General features: G+C 45.1%; 1 long non-coding RNA gene across 2 annotated transcripts; it reads left to right on the top strand.

Annotated features, from left to right (window-relative positions):
* Positions 1–3,774: 3,774 nt before the first annotated feature.
* Positions 3,775–10,809, top strand: LOC111096863. Of its 2 annotated transcripts, XR_005361580.1 has the most exons (3): positions 3,775–3,983; positions 9,232–9,327; positions 10,673–10,809. It is a non-coding gene; the product is annotated as an uncharacterized LOC111096863 (long non-coding RNA). The 2 variants fall into 2 exon arrangements; XR_005361579.1 differs by lacking the exons at positions 9,232–9,327; positions 10,673–10,809 and adding an exon at positions 4,927–5,147.
* Positions 10,810–11,296: the final 487 nt, after the last annotated feature.

The following is an 11,296-nucleotide window of genomic DNA, read 5'->3' as shown; positions in this document are numbered from 1 at the left end:
AAAATACTGACCTATTCTGAGGAAGAGAGAATTCTCCAGGCAGTGGCAGATGGCCTTTGGACTCAAACCACAGCATCAACTCTTCCCTGGATCTCCGGCCTGCAGACCTACCCTGCAGATTTTGGACCTGCCAGCCTCCGCAATTCCTTACCATAAATACATCTCTCTCTCTTTCTTTGTGTGTGTGTTTCCTATATGTATATCCTATTGATTATATTTCTCTGGAGAACCCTGACTGATGTAGTCTTCATATCCATATTCCTCCAGCAAGATTACCATTTCTTCTTCTATTCAAGCAATACTCATAGGCTATCCATAAAGTGCCAATAAAAATCTTCTTTAAATTGACAATACACTCTCTACCTCCATCTCATCCCCTGCACGAAAACCTACATACATGAGAACCCCAGATATCATCCCGCTTTTGCTTTGTTCCTTGTTCGTTTGCTCTTGCAGTTGGTGATGGAAAACGGTTTGGCTACCATGATGGACAAAACAGGTATGGCAACCTGGAAGTCACTTGCTTTCTAGTTGAAATCTTCACAGTTTTCATACTCTCGCCCTCATGGGTCCCATTTAGTAATGCTTTACTCACCCTTATTTCTCTTCCTGAGTCCTCTCCAAGCTCACTATTCAACTTCATTGGGACCTTCACTTTCAACTCAGTAAGAAACCTGGCAGGATTTCATGGTGTCTCAGGGATAAAGTCAAGTGTCAGGCATTGTCAAGATTTTCCACAGAAATCTGTTCCTGGGTAGAGGTATATCAACCCTAAGCATAACAGTCATGAGCATTTCCCAAGCACTACCTATGCGCTAGGACCTAAAGTAGATGATTTACAACCATCACCTCATTTTATTCTGTAAATGAGACATGAGAGACTATACTGATTGTCCCCCAATATTCATCCCCCCTTCTAATAAAAAACAGAACCTCTGAGTTTCAGCTGGGCACACAGACACTGGGAATAAAAACGAAATTTCTCAGCTCCCTTTTGTGCACAGATGTGGCCAGCTGACTCAGTTCTGGTCAGCAGACTATGGGAGGAAGGGTTATGTAGAACTTCTAAGAAATGTCCTTAAAAGAGGCCTAGTGCATTCCCCTTACGCATGGTGGCTGGACTTTGGACAAAGTCTCTGGAACCTGCAAAACCATCTTGACCCATGTGATCTCAGCACTGTGTTCCGGAAAGGGAAAGCAGCTTGATGGAAGGAGCCTGGATTCCTGAGGTTTTGCGGAACCACCCTACTAGTCAAAACCTGCCTGCAACCAAATGATTATTATTTTTTCCCTTTCACAACTTGTGTAAGTCACTTGGGGTTTTAGTGTGTCTGTCACTTGTAGCTGAATCCGATATGATTGATTCAGCAGGTTCAAATATTCCCGTTCAAAAGAGGAAGAAACTGAGGCTCAAAGAATTTAGCTACCTTGCTTACAGTTGCATAGGTAGCAAGTTGTAAGTGGTCGAGTCCGGTTCTCTCTGATTCCAAAGCCCACCTCAGAGTCTCATCCTGCTAGTGAGCGCCGGCTGCTGAAGTGAACTTCCCATCTCCTCTCCTGGTCTAACGATCCTAAGCATTCACAGTTTGGTTGAGCTGCCACTGTCTGAAAAGGGGTTCAGAGGTCCCTTTGCTGTCTTGAAAGATGTTTGCACAAACCTCTGTACTCCTGACCATTCAGGGACCCCACATAGATTTATCCCGTAGCTTTCTGATATGTTTGCCAAGTAGCTCTATCTTAGAATGCAGGGTAGCGTGGAGAGCTTGCACACCCTGTCAGACCACTAAGCCCGCCTGTCCAAACAAATCTACTCTGCTGTGACTTTATTCCCCTGGCATGTCGATACACATGCTTCTCCCACTGGGGCTTGGGGCCCAAGCATATTTGAGAAGTTGGATGGCAGTAAGTTTTTCTGCCAAGACCATAGCACACATCCCTGGAAACAAGGAAAGGGACAGACTTACTGTGAAGTGTTCTGGCTTCTGTGTGGATCTCCTGCCGGAGGATTCTAGAAACTTCCTTTAGATACAGAGACTCCCAAAGTCCTTCAGATGCTCAACAACAGTCTATACCCCGGTTGAAAACACAATCCCAATAGAGAAAATCGAGTCTGCCTTTTGCTTGTGTGAATTTACAGGGGTCCCGTAGACTGGCTTTGATCTAGTTTACTGTGTGACCTTGAAGAGAGACAACATGTTGTGTTGAAAGAGCACAGGTTGAGATTCGGAAAGCCTTGCTGCTGGTTACAACTCCCACACTGTCTAGTTCAGTCTTGGGCAAGTCACTTAACCTCTCTGAGCCTCGCAGCTACAAGACGGGAGTTCATTCGTTCCCTCACCTCTCCAAGCATGCTGCATCCAGTTCGGTATGTATTAAATGCACACTTCTCTGGGTTTTGAGCACACAAATAAGAACAAAATATGACTTCCCCACAGGAAGAGTTGACCTCCTACCTAACAGAATTATAGTAAATGTCAAAGTGTTCACGGCTATGACGGTACTTGAGAAAGTATAAAGCTGCCCATAACAAGAGTTATTTTTAAGTCACAACTCGGTATTTCCCCTCCTCTAAGGTGGGAACCCCAAAATATGCCAAAAGGAGCCAATGGAGAATAGGCATAAGACTAGTGACCTGGCTACTGAGGCCACCAGCAAGAAATGGGTCCCAGACGGGGTATCAAGTGGTGCCTGTGGACCCATCCTAGGAAAAATATGGACTGAGAAACATCTAGAAACTCTCCCTCTTCCGGGCCCATGCCCGAGCTCAGTATCTAATGGGAGCCACAGACAGGCCACAGACTTCTATCCTTGTGATCGGGAGATGCCTCTGTCAGCCAGGAGAGAAATTTCAATATTTTATCGAAAGCATTTTGCAGCGAGAAATCTCCAACACACACCCCCCATTTTTTTTTTTTTTTGCCAGTGCCAGCATAATTTAACTATGATTTAATAGCTTCTTTCATTTACTTGTTAAATTATGCCTCTCCATCACCTTCCCTTTGGGTTTTCCCGCCTTTTGGTCCTACAACCTCCCATTATTTATTAATGCCCCATAATACATGATCGAGACAGGCAGAAAGCAGCCATTTCATGATGATTTAGGAGACTCCTGGCAGGGAAACAACAAGAGCAGAAGCATATGTTCTGAGAGTCTCCCCTGTACTCGCCTTTTTGGAACAGAGTTGGATAGTTGTTAGCCATCATCTGCGTGGGTCCTCCCCTTCCCTCCCCAGCCCAGCCCCCTGGCCATTTTCCTGCCCTGAGCAAATTCAAAATACCTGGCTCAGAAAGACTGGTGAGTCAGTGCTCATGTTATTTCCAAGTGCCCACTGCTAGAATGAGCATGCTCCTCAACGTCGTGCTTAACCTGAAGAGACACTGAGAGGTAATTTGGCTTTCCCTCCAAGGGAGGAGTCCCGTGTGGGATGAGGAAATTTCAGATAATTGAAATCTTTAGGGGCTCAGTTCTTGGAAAGAAGGTTGAAACAACAAAATCTAGGGAGGTGGTCCTTGCATCCCCCACCCACCGTCTTTTTGCTGGGAAAAAGCTTGGACTGTTTCTACTGGTGGAATGACTTCACAGGGAATGGAGTTGGGATGGGTAGTTCCCGAGTACAAGGCAGGGGGGATATCAGGGTGTTCCAGGGCTTACTCAAGAGTATAGGTTGGGTCATATCTGAACCCGATCACAATGCTGCTTCCCCCAGGCATTTGTGAGAGGCACATTCATTCACTTCCCGGGCTCGATTGATTTCTTTTTTCCTCATCGCTTCCTTTGTGCTCTGGACTAGACTAGAACTCATTTTGCAATTTGGTTAATGACATTTGGAGGTTCTACAAGCTACGGGGATGGTCACACGAGGTGCCAGAGGCAGAAGGATACCTAGGGAAGTGCCATGACTGATCTAACCACCATACAGTTGAAAAATGGCAGAGCCAGAACGAGAGCCAAGTTTCCTATCTGACTGTAAACCTTAATTGAGGTAGGCTAGTGCTTACTCTTTTGGAGATAATATATATTCAGGCTCTTAGTAGAGTGCCTGGCATTTAATGCATGTTTGCCTTCCTTCAGTACAGACCATCAGAACTAGAAACAGGGCTTAACAGGGGGGCAGTGTTTTCCGTGGAGTCAGAGACTTGGGCTTCCCTCCTCGCTATCCTGTTACTGCTTGGGTAAGCTTGGATGATCCGCATTGCCTCTCTGGGCTTCAGTCTTCTTATCTGTGAAGATTGGGTTAGATAGTCTCTGAGATACCTTCTTGCTGTAGCTTTGTTCTTGAGACTGCCTCGGTTGAGATGGTGAGTGAACTGTGGGCCTAGAGAGAGACTCTTGGGTCTAGGGGAGGAGTTGTCCAAAGTGCAATAAACACAAAGTACTTGGGCCTTGGTGATTGTTAAATTGCGTGATGGTCAACCAAAGCATGAGGATTTCTCCTACTTCTTGACAGTCCAGCCTCTTGTCTTCAGGTCCTAGATGCCACTTGGCATATACTGCATGGTGTCCCCACTGGTTCCCTTTCCAGCTGTTGGAGAAGCATGATTACACTAAAGGCTGGCCATGCTTGCGATTCCCCCTTCATCCTTGAGTACACTCACCTGATTCACCCCTCCAGATGGCAGCAAGGCCTTGGAGCCCAGGGAATTGCCCACTGGGGACATGTTCTGATTTTCCCCTGGGACCCAGGCAGCCATTCCCCATCTGGTAGTCTAGAATTAAAGCCCGAGGACAGGAGAGGAGACCTAGTATAAAATAACAATGGCAACAGCAATCCTGGTCCCTCTGCCCACTCCCCTCCCCCCCTCCCCCCCATGAAGTGACCTCCTGCTCCCTGCCCTGCCTTGCAGAGGGTGGCTAATGCAGTCAGTCAGTCTAGAGACTGGAGCTTTGGATTTCTTAGGCTCACCCTGAGTTCTATTTTTTTGCAGCAAACCTGACTTTGTGGTGACCTCTGCAATGCCTCCGTTAGCATTTCTGCAGGCCCCAGGTTTGCAATGACATGCTCCATTCCTCCAGAAGTTTTCATTCCTATGGCACCAAGGCTGCGAAACTTCAGAAGGCCAGGCTGTTCTGCAGCTAACGTCAACGTGGAATCTGCCTAAGCCTTGACTAATGTATTCTTTGCATTATTAAACACAGATTAAATATATATGGATATTTAAAAGTAATGTGTTATTTTCCTAAATCTAGCTTTACTTGATGTTCCTTTGACTTACGCCTTTTCATTGCTCATAATTGTCTCAGGGATCATGAATTATCGGCAGAAAGGAGCTGGAGCTCCCTCAGCACCAAAGACTTTGCCGTCCCATTACGTTTGCCCAAGAGATGTAGCCCAGAAAATTATTGCTGGGGTTCTTCATGTGGGAATTTTTTTTTCCGGCCTTCCTAGATAGAGCATATTCCTCACCTCTGATTCAAAAGCCAAGGCAGACAGAGCCTGGCAGACATGGGGGTTCATTTCTGTGCTGCAAAAATCTTGTGTCTGGGACAAGTCTCTGAGTAACAAATTTGAACAGAGTCTGTGGTTCCTTGCTGGTGGCACCTTCATCCACTTTCCACCAGCTGTAGAGGCAGTCACTTGGCCTCTATGTGTGCTCAGAAGGCCCCAGAGATTTCTAATTCTTTTTCTTTTTTTTTAATGACCTAGTTTCTTAAATTTCTGCTCAATACTCCAGTGTCATGGAAGGGAGACCTGACCTGTCAACGGAAGTATGTCCCAAGCAGAGGCTGTCTAGATCATTCCGTGCCTGCATGATTTAGTTCCTCTTCTGGAAGGGCCTGGATGAGGGGATTGGTCTTGATTATTGGCACGGTCTTTGCTGGCTCTGACATCCCCTGGTTTTCTATGTTTCCAAGGGACCAAAAGGAGAAATGTAGGTACTGTTTTCTATTGCCCAGTGGCTGCGTGGTCATTTTTCCTGCTACCCCTAAATCATACTCCCCTCTGGGGCTTGCTTAAAGCTGTTCCTGCTGATGCCAATATGCCAATTGATCAGGAGACTCTGTCACTATGTCCTGTGTTTATCTGTAGATGTGTGTTAGACTGGAAGCTTCTAGTGGTCTGGTGTTAGTTTGTATCAACGAGCAAGAGCTGCTTGTGGGCATTGCCTCTCAACTCCTTATATTGGTACCTTAAACTCAGCCACTGTGCGAGTGTTTACACCATGGAGATTGGCAAAAGCTAGAAAACAGGGCTTTTTTTCTCCCCCCCTTGGGAGAAATGGTTATTTAAATTGTAAGCATACCACTATCACAAGCTCCCTGGAGGCGCTGGGCAGCAGAAAATATGCCAAGCGACAGATCTTTCCCAGTTTGACTAGAAAGAAGGTATAATCTCCATTAGGTACCCCAGTCTACCAACCTTGCCCCCTTCCTGGAGCATTAGATCACTTGCTACACTTTTCGCTTGGGGACAAGTTGGATCCCACATCCTATTCCTCTCTGAGTGGGTCCTCAGACTTCCCTGAATTGAAAGAGACTTCCCTGAATTGAGAACTTTTTCCTCTCAGCCCCTTAGACCCAAGACTATTATTGATAACCTTCCTCTTCCAATGGGACAGTTCCTGGAGCAAGCAGACCTAGGCTTGTCTTGGGGGGCGGGGGAAGAAAAGGAGCAGATGTTGGGGTTACTGGTGAGGAAGAGGGATACTTGGCAGGACCGACTCCAGCAGGCAGGACACTTGTCAGCTGGACCCACGAAAACCCCAAAGAAGGAAAGGAGAATGTGATGCCCCACGTTTGCAAGGTACAAGAGTCACCGAGTCGGACACACGATTAGCAGCACACGGATGCTCATATTTCTCATGCCCCCTGCCTTGGATGTTCTTAGCCATACCTTGACCTTGGTTGTCCTCCCCAAATGTCTAGTCTGGAGCCTGAGGCCTAGCAGGCATTCAACAAACATTTATTCAATTGGTGAATAAGTTCGTGGGACATCCATGGGTCTCAAGGTTTAAAATGAATGCCACTGGGGTGGGGGGTGGGCAGCAGGGAGGGTGGTGAGAGAATGTGTCCTTTTCCCCAATCCTGCTTCATTCCTTAGGCTTGAGTCAATGGAGTAAGAGGCCCCTGAGAGGAGAGCAGGTGATCTGCACGATGCGAGGGTGCAAGATGAGAGCAAGGTCCGGGTGGGAGAGATGCCCTGGGTCCTCTCAAGGGGCCTTCCAACAGAAGAGTGTCTGCAGCTCGGGGAAGCAGGGAGTTAAGGTCGGAGGCGAATGGAATTTTCTGTGTGGTCGTACAGACTTGTCTTAACCACAGGAATGAACACAAGATTCGACTTGTTCCCTCAGCTATTGTCTGGAACTCTTTTTCCCTCCAGCCGCCGGCAGCCGGAGGTTTTAATGTGACATTTTTCTAAGTATTATGATTGCTCTCTGGCCTTCTCTTTATAGCTTTTTTTTTTGCTTCCCCTCCTTGCAGGCTCTTACCCCCCTGGCCTCCAGATGCTCCCCAATGAGCAAGGGCCGTCCTCTCTGCCTACCAGCCAGGAGAGGACATCTGCGCTGGGTTTATTTACTTTTTAAAGACACGCGTCTCCTCTCCTTCCTGAACCCCCACCCTGCACCTCCTCCTGGAAACCACAAACCATCACCTTCCCACTTCCCAAATCCCAGAGCACGACGGGGTGGAGACGTGCACAGGACCCTAAGCTCCATTTGTGGAGTGTTTGAGCCACCCTAACCAGGGTTCCTCGGCAGCCCCATCAACCCAGGGGAAGGACAGGTGCATTTGTTCTCCGTGACTCTTGCCTGGTCCCCCGTTCGATACCTTCCAAGGCTTCCTTAGATCCTTAGATCTCATTAGATCTTAGATCTTCCTTAGATCTCATTCTGTGCATCTTGCTTTGTATTTCCTAGTCTGCAGACACCTCCCTGCGAGGTGTCTACTCAATCCCCCAAATGGCCCTTCGTTCACCTTTAACTGAAGGTGAGCTCAGAAAAGTGACCCCAAAACTGATCGACAAACTGGAGGGCGGGGAGGAGTACTTCACAGATCCTTCCCCCACCCCACCCCATGGACTTGATGATCTCGCTGTATCTGCTTCATCTTCTTGCCCGGTTTCTGGGTGCTCCCTGTGTCCGAGGATGACAAAAGGGAAATGAGAAGTCAGTACACCTTTGAGCCTCCGGGCAAGCTGAGAGCTTGGGGCTTGCTTTCTCTGTGCCGCTATTGTAATGGAAAAGCATTTCTGTAGACAATTATGTTTTTTTTTTTTTAATTTTGTTTTAAAGTAGCATTAGAGAGATGGAGATGGATTTCTTTCCAAAGCATCCCCCTTTGATGAGGTGCAAAAAGGTTAAACAAAAAGCCAAACTTTGGTTTCAAATAGAAGACACCTTTATTCTAATTATAATCATAATGGTTCAACGTGTTTGGGATTTAATTATTTGGAATTAGAATAAAAAAAAAAAGACATCCTGTAATTACCATTGAACTTATCTCGAGGCACAAATCTAATAATTAAATACTTTTAGATTTCATTCAGTGAGTAATTAAAATTTAAAAAATAATGTGGATTCTTTCCCACCTCTGCAAGGAAAGTTCTAAAATTATCAATGGGTTTCAATGGAAAGATCTGGATTTTACTGTGTATAAAACACAATCCTTAAGAAAATTATCATTTCGGTTATTTATAGTCCTTTCCTCCGGTGATCAGGGTGTTTGAACAAGTGAGAAATGACTGAGTTAGGAGTTGGATCTGAATGAAAAATATTTCCTTCGAGAAAGATAGTTTCCTGAGCATGAGCTTCATTTTTATTGTCAGCAAAGAGAGGCAAGCAGGTACTGTGCAATTTTTATGAGAACTGAGTTTTGTTCTCTGATCGGTTTTGGCAACAAATAGTGGTCCATATGCTTTCCCCTCCTGGAAGTGGAGCACGGTAGTGAGGTTTGGCAGGAGTAGGTGACTGTAAAATCCAAGGGAAGGTCTTGGTAGAGGGGGTGCTTCAGGGGATTTAGCCTCTTGCTTGGGAATAGGCCCCAAATATGAGCAAAGCAGATGCACCAGCTCTGGATGGGGGAAGACCAGGAACTAGCTGGTGTGGGGGAAATATCTGCTGGCATGACCCAGTGTCTTGAAGCTAAATTGTTAGCATGCTGTCCGTCACTCAGCTCACCTCCCCCCACAGCAGAAATCAAGGCATTGGCGTTGTTATGAGGAAAGAACAGGGGCTCAGACCTATCTCATGGATCAGCTATATGGCTTATCTCCTCAGGTCTTCTTTCCTCAGGTGTTCAACCCTCCGGGACATTCCATCACCAGCAAGTCCCCTCTGAGATGCTGCTTTCTTGGGCTGGGCCACTACCTCAAATCAAGAACACCCTGGGTAAGTGATGCCAGGGAACTTGGACTTACAGAGGGAAATTTGGAATAAATTCAGGGAGAGGCTGGAGCTCAAAGGGAGTGTGTACCACCCCCAACAGCAATAATAACTGTAATAGTAAAACATGTAAACACTATACTAGTGCTTCATGTATGTGACCTTTATACTGACGCTGCTAGGGAAATGCTATCTCCATTCTGAAGAAGAGGTAACTAAGACCTAAGAGGCAAAGCCATGTTGTCAACACGAGGGCCAGATTTGCTATTAATTATTACAATATATGGCAAGGTTCTCCAATGGGGTGCTCCGGAGCTTCAAAAATTAAGATGTTTGGCTTTCACTCCAAATATCCTGGAGATGACTTAATGACAGTACAACAAGGAAGTTAAAGTTTCATTTGTGGAGTCGGACAATCCAGGTTTGTTTATTACCTGTTAAGCCTTGGCCTTAATGACTATTAAGCCTTACTGAATCTTAATTCCTCATCTGTAAAATGGGTATCATTGATGTACCTGCATCATATGCTTATGGGCAAGAGATAATATGTACAGAGTTTTTAATACAGTGAATGGCATCTGGCACATGCTCGGTAAATTCAAGCTTATTAATAATTGTTTTGTGTAAGAATTTGGTTAAATCTTGAAAAATGATGGTAATTTAAATGAAGGGGACCTTAGAGAATATTGCAGATGAAAAGAAAATATCACATTTAGATATGAGACTGTTCTATCCTGATCTTGTTTCATGTTTCTACTCCCTAAACTTTGATATCACGTAAGCTTCTGTCCTTGGTTTTCTTTTCTCCCTATGCTGTCTTTGGGCATCTCATCCACCCACACAGTTTTCACTATCTCATTTTATGAATGTACCCTTAAGTTTGATCTAGGGTGACAATTTTCTTCTTAACATTCATTCTCTTGCTTCTAATTCCTATGGGATGGTCTTTCTTCCTGGTATCTCCATCTAAGCAGGTCAAAAGTGGTCCTCTGAGTGTTTCTTTTTTCTTTAATGGCCCCACCATACTCCAATTCACCAAGAATAAATCCTCTTTGTCATGTCTGTTCCCTGTCTTCCATCCAATCAAGTCACAATTTAGGTCAGCTTTATTGGCTCCAGATTTAAGGCTGTTCTTTTCAATATGGGTGATTGCATTGTCTACTCAACTGGCCAATGGATTTCTTCTAAACTGCAGCCTACAGTCACCAAATTGATATTCCTAAAGATAATTCTAATGCTATCAGTCTATGCTCAGAAAGCTTTGATATCTGAAGCTCTGAAACTAAAACACCAACTTTATTTATTTATTTATTTATTTATTTATTTATTAATTTATTTATTTTATTTATAGGCTCCACACCCAGTATACAGCCCAACATGGAACCCGAAACTAAGACCCTGAGAGCAAGACCTGAGCTGAGATCAAAAGCCCAATGCTTAACCAACTGAGCCACTCTGGCACCCTATTTTGTTATATCTTAACTTCAGTATTGTTAATAAATCTATTTTAAAAAAAATATAGCTCTGCAAGAGCCTGCTATTTTCTCTTCTCTGGACACAGCCTGACTTACCCTTGTTCATCTTCGGCTCCCAGCTTTACCCAGTGGACTTTTACCCCTTCCTCAAGAGGGTTAATGCCTTCTTTCCATTTACTTTCCCAGATCATTCCCAGATGACAAAACCTCTTTTTTCTCTGTACTGCTGAAGCATTCTGTGTCCCTTTTATGAGAGTGATATTATCTCATGTTATGGTTCTCACCACTTAATACAAGCACCTAGAGGCCAAAGACCTGCTCGTATTCATTTTATGTGTGATCTCACGTAATCTGCCAAACAACACCCTTGAGAAGGTTGGTGGATTTCATCCTCCAGTTGAAGAAGCCGAGGCTCAGAACTCTTAAGTCAATATTCCAAAGGTTCCAAATGCACGGAGTGATTAGGTGAGAGAATCATTGCAAACCCGCGCTTATTTGGT

This window comes from Canis lupus, chromosome 7, assembly GCF_011100685.1.
Source record: "Canis lupus familiaris isolate Mischka breed German Shepherd chromosome 7, alternate assembly UU_Cfam_GSD_1.0, whole genome shotgun sequence".
Classification (NCBI taxonomy): domain Eukaryota; kingdom Metazoa; phylum Chordata; class Mammalia; order Carnivora; family Canidae; genus Canis; species Canis lupus.
Note: the sequence above shows the minus strand (reverse complement) of the source record. Positions and strands in the feature narration are given on the sequence as shown.